This window comes from Convolutriloba macropyga, chromosome 8 (genome assembly GCF_964194025.1).
Source record: "Convolutriloba macropyga chromosome 8, txConMacr16.3, whole genome shotgun sequence".
Lineage (NCBI taxonomy): Eukaryota > Metazoa > Xenacoelomorpha > Acoela > Convolutidae > Convolutriloba > Convolutriloba macropyga.
In genome coordinates this window covers 52,889,851-52,911,471 of record NC_134475.1, presented here as the reverse complement: position 1 = coordinate 52,911,471, position 21,621 = coordinate 52,889,851, and positions in this window count along the sequence as shown.

Here is a 21,621-nt window from a genome sequence, read left to right as displayed (position 1 = left end):
AACTCCTTTTAATTTTGGCTCAATTTCTGCATCGACTTTTTTGTTTAAATTAGAGAAGCAATGTGAAAGATTGTGATGCACATAAAATCAGCCGAAAGAATAAAACAACTTCCTTTTGTGCGTGTGCGATGCTTAATTTAATTTTTTGTGAGCTGGCACTTGATACCTAAATTAAGCAAAAACAGCCATAGTTTTTTGTTAAAAAGATATACTATAATGGTTTCTTTTTTTTAAACAAGTAAATTGAAAATATAACCCAGGGGTTAAATATTACAAGTTTAAAATTATATAAACGAAATCAGTACAATGTTAAAAATAAAAATTAGTGGTTCCGTTTACTAAAGGTAAAAATAACTTTTGAAGCCACCAACGTTCCTTTCCAACGGTACAAGTTTGAATTGTTGGAGCAGATGCTGTTTTAACATGCGTTTAAACTTTGATTTTGATCTGATAGTCCGGACATAAAGCGGAAGTTTATTCCACTTTTGGATGCTTCTTTTTTGTATTGATCGACTGCTCGACCTTAAGAGAATTAGCTGTTAAGTTCTGTTGTTTTTTCTTACTAAGACATTACCACTTAGACAAAAACTCTCAGTACCGTGTGTTTTCAACAATGAAATATCATTGCTAAGTTTTGAAACACTCATCTGGCTTATTAAAAGTTCTGCAGGCAAAATGTCAGATTTTACTAAGAGATCTCATAATGATATCAGACTTTATAGAAAACGCTGAAATGTAATGACTTTTATTGGGAAAAATTGTGTAAAAATTAGCCCACATATTGGACAGAGTGTTTATGTGACAATACCGTCAAAAACGACCAGTCCGAATTACCCGTCGCTGGCATAAGATTAAAGTCTCAGCCCAGTCAAATGTCGCAGTATCCTTTTCCGACAATTCTACATTCTCTTTTAATTATTAGCAATTTATTCGCCAAATTATTAGTAAAACTGAGATCTATTTTGCTCCTTCAATGTTGTTCATAAACCCGCATCTACAATTCATAGATGCCTTATAGCACGATACTACGTAACAAATAGCATACGTGGGAGCAAAACTTATATTCCATTTAAGCTGGACAGGTTGCTTGGAAGACAAAAGATTAAACTTTGCACCAAAATTTTTGCATGAAGTGCGCTGAATTGCTTTGATTTTTTCGGCGAATTGCGCCGAATATACTGATTTATGAGATATCAATTGTATTTGCGCCGAAATTCAATAACAACGGGCAAGTAAAATTGAGCAAAAGCTTCAAAAAGTTAGAGCATTCAGCTTTTTTCTCACATAAACTCAAAGCACTTAACTCATTCTCAAAGTATAAGTCGCCAACAACACTAACACTTTAACTGAGGTGACTTTTCAAAAATAATTTTTTTTCAAAGTTTCGAAAATTCTTGCGCAAATCGAGAATGGAACGGCATGGCGGTTTGAGATCTAGGTAAGAGAATTTCACAGTCACTTTTGCAGAGTCACGTAACCTCGCTTGAAACACAAACTTTCTAGTTCTAAAATTTCAGCAGTTTTAATATCTTGCATCAATACAAACTCAGTTTTGTCGGCTTTTATCAGGAATTATTATTTAAGAGAGTTGTAAACGTGTGAACTAGGATAATTACGTTCAAAATTGCTTTAAAAATAGATATACGAGTTCTCATTTATCAATGAGAGTGCTTTTGGGAATAGCGTAAAAACATGGAACAATTTTTGTCACTCATTTCCACGCCATAAGTCCATAGTTTCCACGCTATAAGAAACCAATTTCCACATCGTCCTTCCCACGGTTACGGTATTTATTTACCAAAATGAAAGATCGATCACCTAATTGACTACTAATTTCAAAAGTATTTCCTTCCCTCGATTTTATTAGTGGATTAAGAAGACAATGAGAGGTTTTACCATTACACATAAAACTGTTCACAGTAACAATTGATTCTTTGAATGTGGTTTTAAATCAACTTCTATTGAAATTCGGGCAATCAAGTTTTCGAAATATTACACGCCCAAAATGTTGGAATTAGGTAACGTTTGTCCATTAATACTTTTGACAAAATGTAAGCTTTTCCCACGGTATATGCAACTTATTTCTACATTTGTAACTAAATTCCATTGTCGAAAGTGAAATATGAATTGTGAAAAGTGGGAAAACGTTTTTGTCACTCAATTACGATTCCATAAAATGCAAAACTTATTGAAATTTGACTATTCGGACATTGGCCACATATTTAGAATAAAAAATCCCAACAGCTCATTTCAATTTAAGTTTTTTTTCACTTTTCTCTTCAGTCTACTTTTACGCAAATAAATTTTCTTTTGTGAGTTTTTCCTTTATATGAAAAAATGCTGTTATCTGCATGCAAAATGATTCGTCGTGTAATTTTGATATTGTCATAAGGTAGCATGCTGTTAATAAGTGACGTCATAACTTCTCCTTTATCGCTGAGCCATTCAGTTTGATTCGCAATTCTCTCAATGCCAAGAAATAGTGAAAACGCTCCCATATCTTGCAGCAACCAATCAATTTGTTTCTGAGTTCCGTTGTATTCTCCAAATAAACGCCAGTCTCTATCTTGACAATATTGTCTGGCTTCATCGAAAATCTGTTTCGTGTGAATTTTTTTGTACCAGAGAACTATTTCGGTCAGTTTAGGACAGTTTGAGTCATCCACTTGCACCGCGCCCCACTCCCGAATACAGTCTTTACCAGTTTTTGTGGTGATCAAATCGGTTGCGTTATTTTCTGTTGTAAAGCTGATTTCGTTCCAATTGTATATGAAGGCTGAAAATAGTGATAAAACCGTAAAATATAACCTTATTTTTTGATGAGTCCTGTAAATTTTTATCACAAAAAATTGAATTAATAAAAGATCGTCAAAAGGCGTAGAACCATAGTATGTAATCAGATATTTCTCTAGAACAGAAACGTCCAGTCTCAAAATTAAATGAACATTAATTCATTTGTTTTCAATCTCTCTCAATCCCTTATTCATCTCCATTTTTCAAAATTCCCGTTATTATATCTAAATCTTAAGGCGTACTTTGAAATTGGTTGCTTTCTTGCTAGATGGTCGAAGCCAATTATTCGACATTTACTAATTTTTTGCTTGTGAACACATGCCCGGGCTGGGCTCCCAATGAAGTTCATCGATGGACCATAGATATTCCAGAAACCTATTGAAGAATCATAGTTTTTTCATAAACCCATCGATGGATCATAGTTTTTTCATGAAAAAAATGTAGAAAAATTTGAATGACATAAAATTCAGCATCACATGGAGTCAAAATGGCGACCACCATTGAATTAACTGAATACACTGCTTCTGTAGCTGTGTGACTTTGATCATCAAGCAGTTTGTAACTTTGATCATCAAGCAGTTTTCAACAAAAAATGTACTTCGTTTTGTATACCCCAGAATTTTCATGCTGCAGAATTTTGATGGTTGGAACTAATTAAGCATTTACCAAACCCCTGATTCCACAGTGGCCTTTATAACTTTGGAGGGAACTTGCCAGTCGTCAATTTCAAGACAGCCGCTCGTTTCGATCGAGCAGACCAAAGTAGCAATTTAACAGGATTTAATACAGAAACATGGTCACTAGCTACCGGCAATATCCAGGTTGTTAGGTTCTCAAACGTTGCTTTGAACGCACTCATACACCAAACGGAACCATCGTCAATAGTACAAAGAAATTGTGTATATGTAGTCGATAAAGTAAATAAGAAAAATGAATCAAAAGTTACTGACACTAAATCCGAGTAAAGAATTTTGATTACATCATTCGTTAAGATAGAGACTTTGCTGAACTGAGAAGTCTCGCTTTTAAAAGGAAGATTAGATTTCAGATCTGGTCAGGTGAGAAGAAACAAAAAATAACATTGGCCTTAAGTCTTCGAACACTTGGCTACGATCAAACGTTTTTTCGCAAAAAAGGAAGCGAAGGCAAAATTCGATTTTAATTTGTTTCTTTTGTTTTTCAGCTGACACAGAGAATCCATTTGTTTAAACCTTAATTTAAGTATGGCGGGGTTGATGCTGGTGAAATTTTCCAAAAATAATAGCCGAAGCAGCAAGAAACATGCTGCAGTTATTTTAAACCTCTAAATCTCTTCCTGGTTTACACAGTATCCCAACAATCTCAATCCCAGTACTATCATTTACTATGTCGGGAAGGTAAATGTTTTCAATGGGATTTCCGGCTTACTCTGGAAAAATTTCTGGGTTACTGTTATTTCTACCATTAATTGCTGAACGAGAAAAGAAAGCTAAAACTAGCATCAGAACCATCAGCTCATCACTAAAGTTTCCGATTTACTGTTGCTGGTTGATTTCAATTAAAGTTAATTTATTAAATAGACAAGACACCGTATTGACCATAGTCACATAGCACGTATCAATAAAAGCGTCAAAATTATTCCCCATGTTGCCAGTTTATTGTTGGGAGAAGCAGAAGCTGGGGAGGGGGGAGACCTGGAATGCAAAAAAGACAGTAAAACGTTTCAACGAAGAGACAGTCAACTAATATGAAAATAAGATCAGTATATGTGAACTTAGAAATTGAAAAGTTTTACCTGTGCATTTTGTTCCATACTCCCCTGTGAAATGATAGCCTTGTTCACATGTACAGTAATAAGAGAGATCTCTGTTCTCACAACCAGTTTGCTTCTCACCACAAAAACCAAAACTGCACTCGTCGATATCTAAACCAGTAAAATGAAAATAAAGCCAAAAGGACTAAAATAAAATTTCAAAAAACTGTCTTTAGTTTTTACCGAGAAATCGTTGGTTCAAAGTTTTCAGACTATCAATAGCACAAACTTGAAGGAAGGGTGCCTAGTATGTCGAGACTCAATGCCAAAACGACCACAGATCAAATGAACTTCGACTTCACATGCACATCGTACGCTCTAGTTCTATTTTCTGGAAAGTTTTGAGTGCATATCTACAGTGAGAGAACGCGAGAGACTAACGATGTAATTTCATCGCATTCATCGCTTATCTCATGTAATTATCTTATGCAAATTCAATGCTAAATTGAGTGGTGAAATTATGTAATTTCACCTCTACCAGGCAATGATTTCTTTTCACTGCATTCACCACCTGATTTATGTAATTTCACCGCATTCACCGCTTATTTTACATAATTTTGCGTTGAATGGCATTGACACCTCGGCCCGCATAAGTACGCATATGACACGTACGCAGTCTAAGCATACGTCATTTTGGTCTGCCACGGTCTAATCACTTGGTGTTTTGACTCGGAACCGTTTAGTAAGAAGCAGACTTGGGTCTGGGAAATAAACCCCTGCGGGAAAAACCACCTAAACATAGATGGGAAATAAACCCCACGGAAACAAACTCCGATGTTAAATTTGAATTTCAGTCGTGATAATTTGTTCGCTGATAGTTTCATATCAGGTCCCCTAGGCCACTAAGGCATGGCCAGGGCCAGTGAGGCATGGCCAAACGCGCTGAATAAGGTTCTCTTTACTAGTCAAGTGGGGGATATTTTCGTAGGGGTCTTATCCACTCTTATATTAATTAAGCGGTTTTACCTTGTGTTTTTTTGCAAAACCAGTTGATTTCAGTAAACAATAGTCTGATCAAAAGTTGTTTCAAAAGCACGACTAGTTTCTTATGATTTCAAACGCTAAAAAGTCTGATCAAAGAATAATTCTTTTTATTTTGAAAATTTTATGGATATGATGTTTAATTGCATTCAATAAGGGTGACTATGATATACTATATCTGGTGTCTTATCTTGGCAAAATCAATGACTCTTAAACTGTCCCTACTTTCCCAACTTTCCCAAAACTTTCTCAAAACATGTATTATAACTTTACCAAAACTTGTTTTCAACATTTCCTGATATTTTCCAAACTTTCGTGGCCTTAAAGTCATCACTGATCAGACCAAACTTTTTAATGTAGGCCAACAATTAAATTACTGCATTAGAATTGCCTTCGGCAGATTTTGCCGAAAAACACATATTATACAAAATTTTAATTGTACAAGACAAAATTGGTAGATCAGTGGTCAGTTTAACGCAACGAAAATAGCACTCTTCGACAAAATCAACCGACAATTTGGATAAAGAAACTGTCTGAACAGATCGCATTAAATTTTGAGACGATCATATTAGAAACCTCTACAGGCTTGAATTCAACGTAAAGGCGTATCAAGTGCAAAATCATGACAATATTTTACGTAGAGGAGGTCAATTTGCTTTCAACTGAGCTGATCAGTGGTCACTTGTGAGATGATTGATGCAAACACCTTTTTGAAAATTGATATTTGTTTTCTTTTGGTTAGATTACGGGCAAAACTTGTTTTCAACTTTTTATGTCATTTTCCAAATTTTCTTGGCCTTAAAATCATTACTGATCAGAACAAATTTTCTCTTGTGGGCCAGCAGTAGTATGAAATAGGGGCATAGAGAGAGGGGGGGTTATCATTCGATCCTTAAACATGTGAGGGTAGGGGGTTATCATAGACGGGAGGGTATTAAGAGTTTACGTCATGTTAAACCCAAACATATGCCAGACAAAGCCACAAAACTGGAACTATTAAACAGAATTCAATTCAACACGGAAAATAATGCATAGAAAGCTAGGCAAAACCAAGGATATAAACTGTTCAAATTTAAGCACCGAAACCGGACAAAATTAAACACCAAAACTGAACACACAACTTTACAACGACTTTTTTTCTAATTAATACAAAAACTGAAGATTAAGGGATTTTTGCCGGAAAATTATTAACAAAAAGCGGCTGGAAATTGTTTAAATTATTTATCTTCGCTTTAAAATTTTTTGCGGTGGCTCTTCAAAATCACTACTACTGGCTTCTTCGGCCTCAAAGTTTATGAATGGGTTACTGGCACTAGAACTCTCGTCCGAACTGGCATCAAAATCGATCAAATCGTCACTTTCGATATCCGATTCTGTTACTGCCTGGGCTGCAGCAAATCCTTGGTCGGGTGACTGCCAAGAGCTAGGTGCAGAACTTTGAGCAGCCGTTGAGGATGTTTGTGAGACAACGAAATCATTATCCCATTCTGGATCGGAACTCAAACACAGATTTGAATCAAAACTGTTATGATCCCATTCAATATCTGCGTTATCCCAGTCAATATCATCAATTCCACAGTCGAGAGCTTATTAGTGTCCGAATGGGAGAGTATGAATGCCGTCTGCTTTTATAAAACGTTTGTTGTCAAACGCTGACAGACAGATTTTATTCGAGGAGACGGTCTGTAGAATATGATGGTCCGAAGTTATTCGTGTGTTTTCGGACCTGAAGACGTTGCCAGTGTTCAATGTTTCAAGGAAGTCTTCATGACGCAAGCGACGTTGGGTAGCCCGCGTGACACCCTTGGCGGAGAGTTTCCTACAACCTGAAATAAGAGGTTTGATGTTTACCATAACAAACGTAGCTAAGTAACTACAACGGTGCTATTTGAAAGGAACAAGTAGGAGTTCTTACTTTTGGACAGAATTGAGTACAGCTTGGTTTTCAGGCAAACGAAGTCTGTGATGAAGTCACCGGCGAACTCGTCCTTGAACTTCAACACTTTTCGTTTGTTCTGATTGTTGAATAAGAAATGGCTGGTTGGATAGTTCGAAAAGTCAAAACAGTCCAGCACTGCTTGGGGTTTTTTGGAGAGCTCTTGATAGAAATCTGCACACTTGACGGAATACAGCAAGCTGTCTGTATCTCTATAAAGTAGACGGCACTCAAAGTTGGGCCGCATCACTTTGAAGTGAAAATGGTACATCTGATATTTCGCCAAGTCCAAAATTGAAGCGCCTACTATTGTTGGTGTATTCCAGTAGATTTCTTTAGGACGAGTCGATAGTGCAGCTAAGTTTTCTCCAAAGATAATATAGCGCTCAAATTCGAATTTTGATATGGTTGAAAGTGTAGACTTGGCATCACGACGAAAAACTAACTTGTTTCGGCGACGTTTCGACTCACAATTTTTTCCATACACAGCTTTATTCATTAATTTATAAAAATTTTCTTCAAATTTGTTCGTTGCCAGCTGACGTTTTTGACTATTTAATGAAATGTAGGGAGCAAGCCACTGTTCTTGTCTAAATTGTGGCACTCTATATATTTTTTTCACTATCAGGCCAAGATCCACATAGAGTTTCAGAAGTTTGTAATGAACAACGTATTTTTCCTTGTCGAATAAAGTCTGCAACAGTTTCTTCACTTTAGAGGTAGGTAGATTATGTTGCTCTTTCAACTCTATCTGATAGTCACTCAACCATGCGTCTTCGACAAAATCTTTCGTGGGAGCTAAAGGGAAATCACGGTGGTCATCATGCAGGTGGGTTGGGTAGGACAAGTCCACTTCAACAAAGTACCCCACTTGAGCATCATCGGGCGTGTTCAAAATTTCGCTCAGGGGGATATCTGACCTCAAAATGTGATCTGCTATTGGTAATTTGTCTAGCTGCATAACACCTCCGTAGAGGTTGTTCGCATCCACACAAAACCCAAAAACTGATTCCTTGGATGCGTCATAGTTATCCAGATAGCAATTGTTTGCAAGAAATCGTCTCTCCTCGTACACTGAAGTAACTCCTCCTCTAACTTCTGGCTCTATGAGATCGAGATGCTCACGCTCAGTCAAAAGTTCAACTTCAGCTTTACAAATTCTCAATGACGCCTCTTTGGCCATGTTTGGTAAAGTATAAAAGTGCATACAATCCAACTTGTATGTTTTGAAACTCAACTCTCGATGAAAATCGCAGACGCATGTCAACAATGCACAGTCCAATTTCAGATACCCATCGTGATAGTCTTGAAGAGTACTACAGTGCAAAATGTTACGCCATTTTTCGAGGGTTGGTAAAGTTGTGTCTAAAAATTTGCTTCTATCACTTACATACGAGTACGGATAATGACTTTTTTGTTTCAACAGCTCTAAATCTGAATCAGAAATTCTCGGGAACATCGAATTGAGAATACCAAACTGATCGGTAGGTAAAATTTCGGTCAATTTTTCCAACGAGCTGTTCATCATTTTATACGAATCAATAAATCGCAAATTTTCGTCGATTTTTTTTGTTTTTCTTTCATCCGTCGTGATAGTTCCAATCAAAACGCCAAATGTCATGGAGATAAATTTTTCGTCTATTGCTGGAATGACTTGAACGGTAGTTGTTGGTTCGCATTCGTTAAGTGCCAAACAAATATGATGTAAATCATAGTTCTGAAAATTGTGCCCGACAACTGGAATGAAGTTAACATAGCGACGAGCTCGGTTGCATTTTTCATGAGCCCAACCAAGGAATTTACCGCTAAAGTGACAGTGGTCTAAATCGATAGTACTCTCTGGGTCATCTTCGACATCGAAATCGTTCTCACAAATCCAGCACTGTTTTGCTTGACTTTTGTTGAGCAAATTTCTGTTGCCTCTATAAAAAGGGTGTTTGTTCTTTTGTTTGTGGATATCTCGAGCTAGGTCATGTAGCATTCTAACAAAGTTTTTCATGAAGTCTTCCGAACTGTCTACATGATGAAAAACTGGTGTTGCTGATTGATGATCAATGACTGTTAATGCAAAGCCGCAAGGCTCATGTCTTTCGGTGGCTCGTGTATTTGCTGTGTTGCTGGGACCGGCACAACTTGCAACTGGTCGTAGGAAAGATTCGAAATCGAAGTATATCACTAGAGGTACAAACCAAGTAGCCGAAAGTTTTGAAAATTTGTGCATACGTTGATCAGGAGAGGGCATTTGAATAACAGCTGGTGCATTCATGGAGCATGTCTGTAAATGTAGGTTGTGGCATTCGAGTCCATCTCTACACAACCAAAAACAGTAACGACAGAGTCGATAGCAGAATCAAAACATAATGTTACGCACATAGCAGACAACTTTCACCAGGTCTGTTATAAGTACGTAGTGATACCGGTCACACTCGTATAGGAGAAGAAGTTCCATCACAAAAGAACACTCATAGTTAGAAACTCGGAGGGGGTATAGCTGACCTTTCTCGTAACCAAAGACATTCACCTGAACATTGTTCAACGACTCAAACTCCTTCATATCGTCGAAACCCATGGGCATTTCAAAGTCACCCAAAGGTTGTTCAAGATTGCAGTATGTGTCTGGTGAAGTTCTTTCAGTATTAGAATTATTACCGTAACGTTCGAGGCTGATATTGTTATGCAAATGATAAGCTGCATTGTAGCAGTATTTGAAACAGTTTTGGTCGTTGTGATTCCTTATATTAAGAAGACCGCGACAATTGGCGATTTTCACAGGCAGAAGTAAGTATGAAGAGCCATTTTCGGGTCTGTAGCGTGCAAACTTTACGTCCAATTTGATAACTTTTTCCAAGATCCAGCCACTTCCTGATGACGCAAATGTTGCCAATACTGTTAACATTTTATCCACCATAGTCCAGTACGTTTCGTCTGACATTCCATCATTGAGCACTGGTGTCATGATTGAGTTTGTGTAAATTTCAATACGCTCGTCGTCAGTAGAGCCATCCTCTTCACCTCGATGAGGTTTGAGCAGTTGAACTTTTGCGCAAAATTGAATTTTGTGAGGTCCGTTGGATAACTTTTCACGCACCAATTTTCCTATTCGAGTTTTTTCTGCTAACATGAATCTAGCAAGGTCTGTATTCACTTCAGCGTCGTTGTTGTGAACAACTTCGAATGTTTGAAGTCTTCCACCGAAAGCTGACTCCGTTGGTGTATCTCTCGGTAGGAATTCGTCAACGAATACGGGAAGCCCATGAAGAGAACTCATGTGCTGAGCAAACAAATGAACGTTGTTGAAGCCTAAGTAACAAGTTCGACAACAGTTGGTGAATTTGCCATGGCATGTTCGCATGTGGTGCTCAAGCAGAAACAATTTTCGGGCATTGAAAGTGCATAGAGAGCATTGAAATACAGGTAAACCAAGCTCGTCAGGATGAGCGCTGTTTTCATGCCTTGAGCGATTGTATTTGTTGCTGTATGTAGCAGAGCAATGTCGGCATTTTTCTTGAGAATTTTGTTGAATTTCGAAGAAAATTGAATAAACCCGAATAAGAAACGAAAGAACAGTAAATGACGACTTGAACATAAATTCTTAAATTGAAATGAATTTTGGGCGCCAAGTTCAAATATTTGAAATACTCGAAGTTGATTGGCTATTTTTGGCGCGCGTTCCAATTCGAAACTTAGCACAAATTCAAAGTTGATTTTTTGCCTAGGTGATTCTGCTAATGATTTTTTTTTCAGGAATCAGCAGCAAGGTTAATTGCCCCCCTAATTTAAACAAAAAATATCGAAGTAGCTATGAGAAAAAAAAATGGAAACAAACAATTTTTTATAATTTTTAGTTAATCGGTTATCAACTTTGATCTCTTAGTTCATAATGAAAAAATTTTTGCTTTGCTTCACAAAAATTGTCCAACTATCATCGATAAACAGTTACTTGACAGTTCAGAATGAAAAATCGAAAATCGTATATCCAGTTTTTGAGAAAAGTCGAAAAAAATCTGACAATTTTACAATTTTGAAAAAAAATTTAAGAAAAATTGAAGATAACTTTAAAATTTAAAGAGTATGAAGAAAAGTTTTTTTCATGAACTAACGGCAAGGTTTATTGCACCCCTAATGTAAACAAAAAATATCGAAATAACTATGAGAAAAAAATGGAAAAAACAACTTTTTATAATTTTTAGTTAATCGGTTATCAGCTTTGATCTCTTAGTACATTAGGAAAAAATTTTTGCTTTGCTTCACAAAAATTGTCCAACTATCATCGATAAACAGTTACTTGACAGTTCAGATTGAAAAATCGAAAATCGTATATCCAGTTTTTGAGAAAAGTCGAAAAAAATCTGACAATTTTACAATTTTGAAAAAAAAATTTAAGAAAAATTGAAGATAACTTTAAAATTTAAAGAGTATGAAGAAAAGTTTTTTTCATGAACTAACAGCAAGGTTTATTGCACCCCTAATGTAAACAAAAATATCGAATTAACTATGAGAAAGAAATGGAAAAAAACAACCTTTTATAATTTTTAGTTAATCGGTTATCAGCTTTGATCTCTTAGTACATTATGAAAAAAATTTTGCTTTGCTTCACAAAAATTGTCCAACTATCATCGATAAACAGTTACTTGACAGTTCAGAATGAAAAATCGAAAATCGTATATCCAGTTTTTGAGAAAAGTCGAAAAAAATCTGACAATTTTACAATTTTGAAAAAAAAATTTAAGAAAAATTGAAGATAATTTTAAAATTTAAAGAGTATGAAGAAAAGTTTTTTTCAGGAACTAGCAGCAAGGTTTATTGCATCCCTAATGTAAACAAAAAATATCGAATGAACTATGAGAAAAAATTGGAAAAACAAATTTTTTATAAGTTATTAGTTGATCGGTTATCAGCTTTGATCTCTTATTACATTACGAAAAAGTTTTTGCTTTGCTTCACAAAAAATGTCCAACTATCATCGATAAACAGTTACTTGACAGTTCAGAATGAAAAATCGAAAATCATATATCCAGTTTTTGAGAAAAGTTGAAAAAAATCTGACAATTTTACAATTTTGAAAAAAAAATTAAGAAAAATTGAAGATAACTTTAAAATTTAAAGAGTATGAAGAAAAGTTTTTTTCAGGAACTAGCAGCAAGGTTTATTGCAACCCTAAGGTAAACAAAAAATATCGAATGAACTATGAGAAAAAATTGGAAAAACAAATTTTTTATAAGTTATTAGTTGATCGGTTATCAGCTTTGATCTCTTAGTACATTATGAAAACTTTTTCTTTGCTTCTCAATTACTGTCATACTATTTAAAATAAACACGATCAAGCCTGGTATGATTGTATGGGTTTCCTTTAACCAATAAAAATCGAGCAAAAATATTCAATTGAACATGATCGAACACGCTTTTATTACAAATTACAAATTAAAATGTTTTTATTACAAATTACAAATTAAAGGTTTTTCTAGCAATCGAAAATATCCATCAAGGACTGCTCTGGCCTTCGCTTCTTGGGGGCTGCACCAACTTGAGGCGTCTCAGAGCTCTGTGGCGTTTCGAATTGATTTTCGCTGGTTTGTCGTGGTGTTTGAAAATTTGTGCCCGACAAAATGTTGCAATCAAATGCCTGCTCTCCGTTGCTCACTGAAAAATGTCGTTGAAAACTGAGCCCTGCGAAAAGAGAAGGACTCGGTGTTGGAGTAATTGAGGGACTGGGGTCAGGTGCAGGCGTTACTGGTGCACTCAAGGGAGTGTTACTGTCTGGAGATTCGGGTGTTGACTTGAGTCCCCACATATCAGCCAGGTCATCGCATGCCTGATAAACTCCAAGATGATTTTCGCACAGAGGAATGCACTCGCAATCATAACGATAAAATTTTCGCCTGACTTCGTCTGTCAAGGTATCAGCATCGTGATTTTCGAAAGCAGGCGTAGTTTTGGGTGGCAATAACCCACCCGAAGTAATAATGCTGCTCTCAGAAGGCTCCGTTTTGTTAGGTAGAGCTGCAATTGCATTGATAAAGAGTTTTGGAAATAGACAATGCTGGTATACTGTCCAAATTTCTCCTACTTTTTTCTGTTGAATCAAGACGACAAAATTTTCGTACAATGTCTGATAAACCAGTGTTCTTTCACGAGAAATTGCAGATTCAGAAAGAATTTTTACAGACATTATAACGATCAAAATATAACACTAGTTTCAAGTAGAGAGTGAAATTGTTTAGCAAGAGGAACCAAAAGGTTTCAAGTAGAGATTGACTGTTTAGCAAGAAGAACCAAAGGAAATGAACGCAATATTTTTAGTGGTGCAAATACGTTTTCAACACACCACTGATCTAGGATCACATTTGTTTTTAATTTCTAATTAATATAACGTAGAAACCAAGTTAACTTTGCATTGCATTTCTTATCTAGGTTAACAACTGTTTTGAATTACTAATACTGCACTATCCCACTAAATTCAACGTTTAATTCACGTCACACCTAGGGTCACATCTGTTTTTAATTTTCATGTATTATAACGTTATAACCAGGTTGAATTACATTGGTTTCAATTCTTATCTAGGTTAACATCTGCTTTGAATTTTCTACACGTTCACGCTAAATTCAAACTGTGGTCGTCACACCTAGGGTCAGATCTGTTTCAGTTTTTGTGGTACCACCAACTATTTCAGGAGGGAAACCTTATCTAAGGTCACATCTGAAATTAATTATGCAATCCAATGTGAATGCGAGAGACAGAATCAAGTACGCCATAGGCGTACTTGACTCTGTATTCACATGTCAGCTGGATTTAGTTAGACAAAATGACACTGGTTTAATCCCAACTTGCCGCCGCCATTAAGCTGAATAGTTTGAATTTTGAATGAGATAAAAGAAAGTTGCTCACTATGCCTTTTACTTCTACCAAAGATACAGAGTACGGAGATTGCTATTTCGACGTTTCCAAAACTGATAAGCGTTTGACTAGGGCAACGCTGAAAACTTACGAAAAGACAGGAACATATGTATTTCTGAAATTGTTTAAAAAAGCAGCAGAAGAACACGAGTTTGAACAGAGGATTTCGTTGACTCTGCAAGAATTTGGGAGCTTGGTCAATACGGCAGAGAAGATACTTGAATCAGAAGAAAAGTCAGCAAAAGACTGTTCAACAAAACCGCCACCAAATAAAAGGCCTAAACTCGAGAGCAAGGATGGTGGAAGCAATGTATGAACGTTCTCCAAGTTATTTCAAACAATTTCAGAAACAATTTAGATTCAAATTTCTTGATCAAAAGCCAACAGACATTACGAGTTTGATTAATTATGCAGTTTGTCCTCACTTTGAGTCTGAGTTTTGTCAAATAGCAACTAACCATTTTCACCTTTTGATTGAGAGTTCAACTGATATTGGCTCTACAAAGCAAAACAAATCGTTTGCTGTCCCCTGTCTTTTCACAACTTTCAAACACCTATTTTCAAATTCTTCAAAACTGGAAACGAATGGAGAAGTATTTACAAAGTTGAAGTTAGCCGTTGACTTCAATGACAAAACAGGAGAAAAAATTGACCCAGCAACGGTTCACAAACGTCTTCCAATTTCAAACACAGCAAAAATGTTGACGACTACAAAAGCGATGGCGACAAAAACTACAGGAATTGCACAGAAAACAATCCACAATACCATCTCAGCAGGAACCGGCCATGAGCAAACTCAAACTGACCAAATTTGTACAGAAACTTTAAAACGAGTTGAAAACATTTTAAGAGGTCCTCATTCTGGTGCTTTTTGTAAAGTTATGGACATATTTGTGAGTGGTTATGGAAAATTAGATATTGATTCTGAGTTACTCTTTGTTCGTCTTGTATTTGAAGAAAAAATTAAATTTTGAAAAAAAAGTACTTTATTCAACAGATATTAAAACATCATATGAAGTGCAAAGCGAAGCAATTGAACATCATTAATTTTTACAATTTGTCTTTCACTAAATATAACATGCGCAATATAAATACAAAAAAGTCCACACAGTTCTGAGTTTTGACTCTGAATCGGTTGATGTTCGAGAAATTGACATATTTGTGCATTAGTGTCAGAGAGTCGTAGATATAAGTCTCTATAGGCAATAATCGATTGTCCCAAGGGGTCCGCAAAAATGATTTTATTGTTTCGATTACATAGAAGAAGCCAGAATGTGCCAGGGTTGTTCAAGGGCGAAGCATTTACAATGAGAAAACTATTTTTGTGGAGTTTTTGTGGAAAGTTGTTGGCAGCGAATACACCACAAAATTTGTATTTCAGTTTTCTGCATTTTTGAATGAGGTCATTGATATCATCTTCATCCATTAGTTGGTTAAAATGTGATTTTTTGAAACCCGGCGCGCAGAATCCACAAAAATGTTGCTAGCTTTTTCGCCAATAATGAAAATTTCAATAGTGTTGGGCAATGCAGCTGAAAATTTCAGCTCGATCGAAATTGAACAATTTGTTAGCTCGGGGTGAATAAAATCGTGAGAAGCTTGTTGAGTACTAGTCAAGTCAAAAACATTAATAAAATGGTTTGGGTAGTCTGTCAAACTTATGCCATGACCATTGTCAATATAGGCTAAGTCTGATATTGTATTGAAGTAAAGACGCTTATCATCATTTAGTGATATTGGACTATCTGCGACTGGCATTCCATTTCGATAGATATAAATCTGTTCCCAATCAAATTTTCGGAAATGAAATGGATTCTGTCTATTGTTACCGTGAAAAGCTTCGTTTGTGTTCAGACATAAAGCTAGTCTTCGGATTGGTTCCCTGGCAAATATGTCTTCTTGTTTCCAACTGTGTAGACCAGTAGAAGCCAAAAATGTTTTTGTAAGGGTTTCAAGGTACGGATAGGAAGCAGGGCTGTCAAGCAATGTTTTTTCAATAGCCGACACAACGTCATCGTTCAAAGTCATCTTGCGCACATACAAATTTGCTTCGACAATTTTCACTTTATAATGCTTAGCGGCATCATCTGACATAACAACAAAGTCATCAATTGATCTTCGAAAAGCAATTCGAAGAGTTACACCACTCATTAGATGCCTGTCACATGTGAAAAAATCGACTGCAACCTTTCCGTAAAACGTGCATTCATTTGATTGTCTGACTAAAGCTTTTCTTCTATTTACTTCAGTAGTTGATAAGGCTCCCGGATTTTCCTCGTACGAGTAGCCTTGACAAGCTAACCAAGTGTTTTTTGCGTCTTTGTTGTGTGAAAACTCAGTCTCAATAAAACTTTTGTGAGCATAATTTCCATTTGCATTCGATATTTTTAATACGTTGGCTGACACTGTGCAGTCAGAGAACAGTGAATGCAACACATTATTGTAAAAGTAGGGAGCGTCAGTTTTAGTCACATCTGCAGCAGCTGTACCGTCATATTTTAAGTTTGCTTCGGACGACTGAACAATTTTACATTTGACCTCCAGGAATATTTTTTGTAAATCAATAAAATTATTTCTATCGCCAGCAACTTCAAATTCCAACATTGGACCATTGGGGCTATACACCGGGCCCAGTTTGTGACAAAAACTTCCATCAAATGTTACTAAGAGGGATGGTTTCTCAAACAGATCGAGGGAACTGTGAGTTGCCTCAGTTGGTAATAAATTAGCGATCATCTTTCACCTTTGCAAAAAAATCTGATCGACTTCTTTTTGGAGGTCTTGACTTGGAAATGAATGAGGTTTTACGCTTTTTTGTTAAATTATTTGAAAGGCTTCCAATTTGTTTCCTTGGTCGTTGTTGTCGCGCTCGCCCTCCTGTTTGTTTTTTGATGGTGTTTGCGACTGTGTTTTTCAAGGCTTGTTTTGGTGATTTTTTCTTTGAGACTACATCTACAAGTTCGGTAACACCCTGTTTTAAAAGCTCTCTCCCGATACGTTTTGCAGTCGGTAAAATAAACCGTCGAGCCAATGGTAAAGCAACGCGTCCAATTTCCGCAGCTAAAGCGCCAAATCTACTTCCCCTTTGTCTATAGTGTCCGGAGAAATGCGGTAATGATGTTACCTGATTGGCATAATAGGAATCCATGCTAGTCAGAAAACTTTTTGAATTGTAAAGTTAAAATAACTTTACCTGTTCCCGAAAAAGGAACCAAATGTCCTGTCTCAGTGCGTAGCTCAATTGAAATTGATTGTATAGTGTTTGATAACAGTTTTTTATAGTCTAAATTTGAAAAAACAATTCGATGTGTTGGTTCAAGCTCGCACACGCTACCGTTTTTCAGACGTTGTTTCGAATCAATGACACGCATTAACGGAGCTTTTGCGTCACCCACATAATGATACTCAATAATGTTTGTGTAAATGAAAATTAGGTGCTTTCCCGCGCATAGATCAGCAGGAAATTCTCCAAAGTATGCTTTTGTCTCATCACTCTTCATTAACTTATTTGATGTAGCTGTACCCATTTTGTAACCAATGTGTACACCGCGTCCATCTGGAATTCCCGTAAAGCCCACAATGCTAGGTATTTCCTCACTAGGAGAAGTGATTCCTTCATATTTACCAAAAATTATTTTGTATTTTCCAGTACTCTTGATTTCTCGAAACCAAAAATTGGGTAATCCAACTCTTCGCTTGATAGTACCAAGAAGTTGATTAACATTGTCAAAGTTGCCAGTCATGAAGGACAGTTTTTCTCCATTGTAAGGTCGAGATATGACATTAGCATCAGACGAAAGTTTTTGCGAGTCTTCGTATCCCTTAAGACTGTATGCTATTAAATCTCCATTCACGACGTGCTCAATTTTTGTCGGAAAAATTATTTCACTATTAGCCACCCTCCAGTCACCAGAAAGTTGAATTTCATCATTGAAAAAATTTCGAAAAGAAGTCAGAGTGTTTGACCCAAAAATTTGCATAGAAGCTGATGAAATAACATGCACAGTGAACTCATCGTCAAAACGATTTCTACTCATTTTCCTCTACACGAACAAGCTGCAATTCTGACTGATAAATTTTTCCTTCTATTTGTTCTTTGTTTGAATCAATTAGGGAGTATGATGGCGGAAATAATGTCGGAATATCTATTATCTCAAAAACTTCGTCAGTAAACGATTGTTCTTAGCCCTTTCTGAAAGCTTTGCCTTTTTTGACAATTCTGACAAAATCTCCTACAAAGAAGCAAGGTTTCTGAGAAACAGTTATTTCAGCGCTCAAGGACACAAGCCGCGGTACGTCTTTTTTTGTTACTTTGTTTTGTGCAAGCTTAGTTATCCGGTTAACACGTGATTTTATTGTTTTCACAAAGTCGTCTAATTTGTCAATGTAGGAATAAGTCCATTTTTCTTCAAGGTACATATGGTTGAGATTTTTCAGTGATCGAATATTCCGTTCGGCAAAAACAGACTTTTTTCACTAAAAGTGCTATACAAATGAATTGCTCGTGAGTTGCACAGTCTTTTGAAAGCTCCGAGAAATTCTGTTCCATCATCAACCCATACTTTCTCGGGTTGTTTATGTTTGATCATTTTTTTGAATGCATCAGCTGCTTCTGTTGCATATTTTGTCTTCATTGGCTCTACTCTAAGGTACCGTGACAGACAATCAACTGCTACCAAACGGTACTTAACATCGCGATTGTACTTTGCAAGGTTGTCAACATATGCTAAATCCAATGACCAAATTTCATTGATATCTTTTACAATCACTTTCAGTCTGGGAAATTTCATTCGAATCGAGCGGTATTTTGTGAAGGACGGCTTGGTATCTAAATAAGACTTGACTTTTGCTAATGACAGTTTGCTGTGTTCTTGTAATCGTTTTGAGCTTCCAAATGATGCAGGACCTCTTGAGTATAGTTGTTCTAAAGTTTTTCTCTCAGAAGACGAAACGAGACCACTTTTTCTGATTGGTCTTTTTTTGCTTTGTCGTTTTGTTTTTTTTCTCTTTTTCTGCGGTGGTTCGTTTTGAAGTACCGCGCCCTGTTTGCGGACTTTGTTGCGTTGGGAAAAATTCTTGTTCGCTCTCATAACTTTCCAATATTTGCTTGGCGTAAGTGTTTGAGACAAGATCAGGCTCAAGTCGAAGAACTAACAAGATTCTTGAATATGCCTCTTGATCAATTTTTTTGGTTGGTTGTTGCAAATTATACAAAAAAGATGAAACTTGTACATCCGTGGGTTTATTGTCAATGTAAATTAGTTGGCTCTCTTCCCCAATAGTGATATGGTTTGATTGGAGAATGAAATCAAGTACTATTTCTGCACGTCTGATTTTGTGATCTTGTTTTAATTTAACGTTTTTCATTATCGACTCAAATGATTCAACTGTTGGTTTCTTTGTGACAATTGGATCCATTTCACTGTCATCACTAGAAGCCTCCATTTTTTCCTCATCTTCGAATTTGGTTGGATCTGTTTGGACCACTCTATCTGCTTCATCTACATCTCGTCCAATACTTGTTGGATCTGTTTGGATCGCTTTATCTGTTTTTCCTACGTCCTCCCTTAGCTTGTTTCGTTGCATAAGTGATAACTGAATAGCTTTGTTTTTATATTGTGGGTTTTCAAAAATTTCGCTTTTTTGGGGTTGCTTTGTTATAAACATTCGTTTTGGAATTAAAATGAACTCTTCTGCATGCATTATGATTCCATCAAGTACAAATAACACGAAAGACCAACCGTTTTTAACAGTTCTGATTCTCTGCCAAGAATTCTTTTCTTTTCCTTCAAAACTGTTTGTTTGGATAATATTTTTCGAAATGATCTTTCGTAAGCTTCGATTAGTTTTTTATGAATCGCAACATTGCCATTGACTACATTAAGAAAACACTCGCAAAGAAATTGAACAAAGTTTTTAGAAGCTGCCTTGATCAGTTTTTTTAGGTCGGTATCCGATACTTGTAGCATTTGCCGCAGCATACATAGTTCTCTCTGTTTCATTTGTTAGATTTGTTATTACAGCTTTAGAAGGCGATAAGTAGAAAATTGATGGTCCTGGCGGTACAATGTTGGAGCAGTATCGTAAAACTTCTGACGTCTTTGGGTCTAAATCAATTAATAAATGACCAAAAGGCTGTTTGGTAGCTAGCTCGTAACTTTCATTAAGAAATTGTGTGTTGTTGAGCTGTCGACCAATTAAACCAATTTGTTGGACATCACGTGGTGAATTGAACAAAATGATGTCTGTTGTATTCAAGTCGATTGTTCTCGACCACTTGCTTTGTTGAAATAAACTGTGCTAACGTAAATAACACTTAAATTTTTGTGACGGCCTGCAGTCGCAAGTTTTGAAAACTCTTTATCGTTAAAAACTTCTTCACATGAATCATCAAAAACAAGAAGACAGTCTTCTAACTCTGAGACAACTTCGAAGCTTGTAAATTTTTTAAACTGCATATTCAATGTTCTCTCTAAGGACTCAAACGTTGGTTGTTCATGCTGATAGAAATAAAAAAATGATTGAAATTTAGGTGAAAAAGTGTTATGTAGTAACATTTTGAAAATCAGTTAAGTTTTTCCACAGCAAGATGGACCAGACACTGCCATAAAGAGTCGATCGCTTGTTGAAATAGTTTTATTCATAGCTTTGGGTTTGGAAGTGCGTAGCCAACTGTGCAAGAGAGGAGCGAAAACCAAAATGTTGACTCCTCGCAATCCAATTGAAAAAACACCAACTTGATAAGAGATACTGCAATAGGAAAAACTATAATAAAAATTTGAGTAAAATATACAACTTCTGATCGTGGTACTCTTGAATTGCAAAATCGCCAAGATCTCCTTTCCTGTTGATTTTCATCAAAAATTAAATCGGTTATGCCACCCCCTGAATCTATTTGATCCTCAAGTGGACTCATTCAAAACAAGGTTTTCGAAAATAATGAATTAACAAAGCATAGGTTAGGTAACTTTGTTAGTCAACAATAAAAAATTCATAAGTTGTATATTTAGAGTTTGCATCTGCTTTTTTATATGTCACTGTGTAACTGGCTTTCGCACCACAATCTTTCTCGTGGTAAACAATCGAGTCCACTTTTCCCAACTTGCTTAATATCATCCAGAAGACTCTCATCGTTCAGAGGCACTTGCACTGGAACGGACCGCTTGGGCATAGGTAAAAGGGTTAGATTCATTCTTTGCATTTTCTCTTTCATAGACATGATAG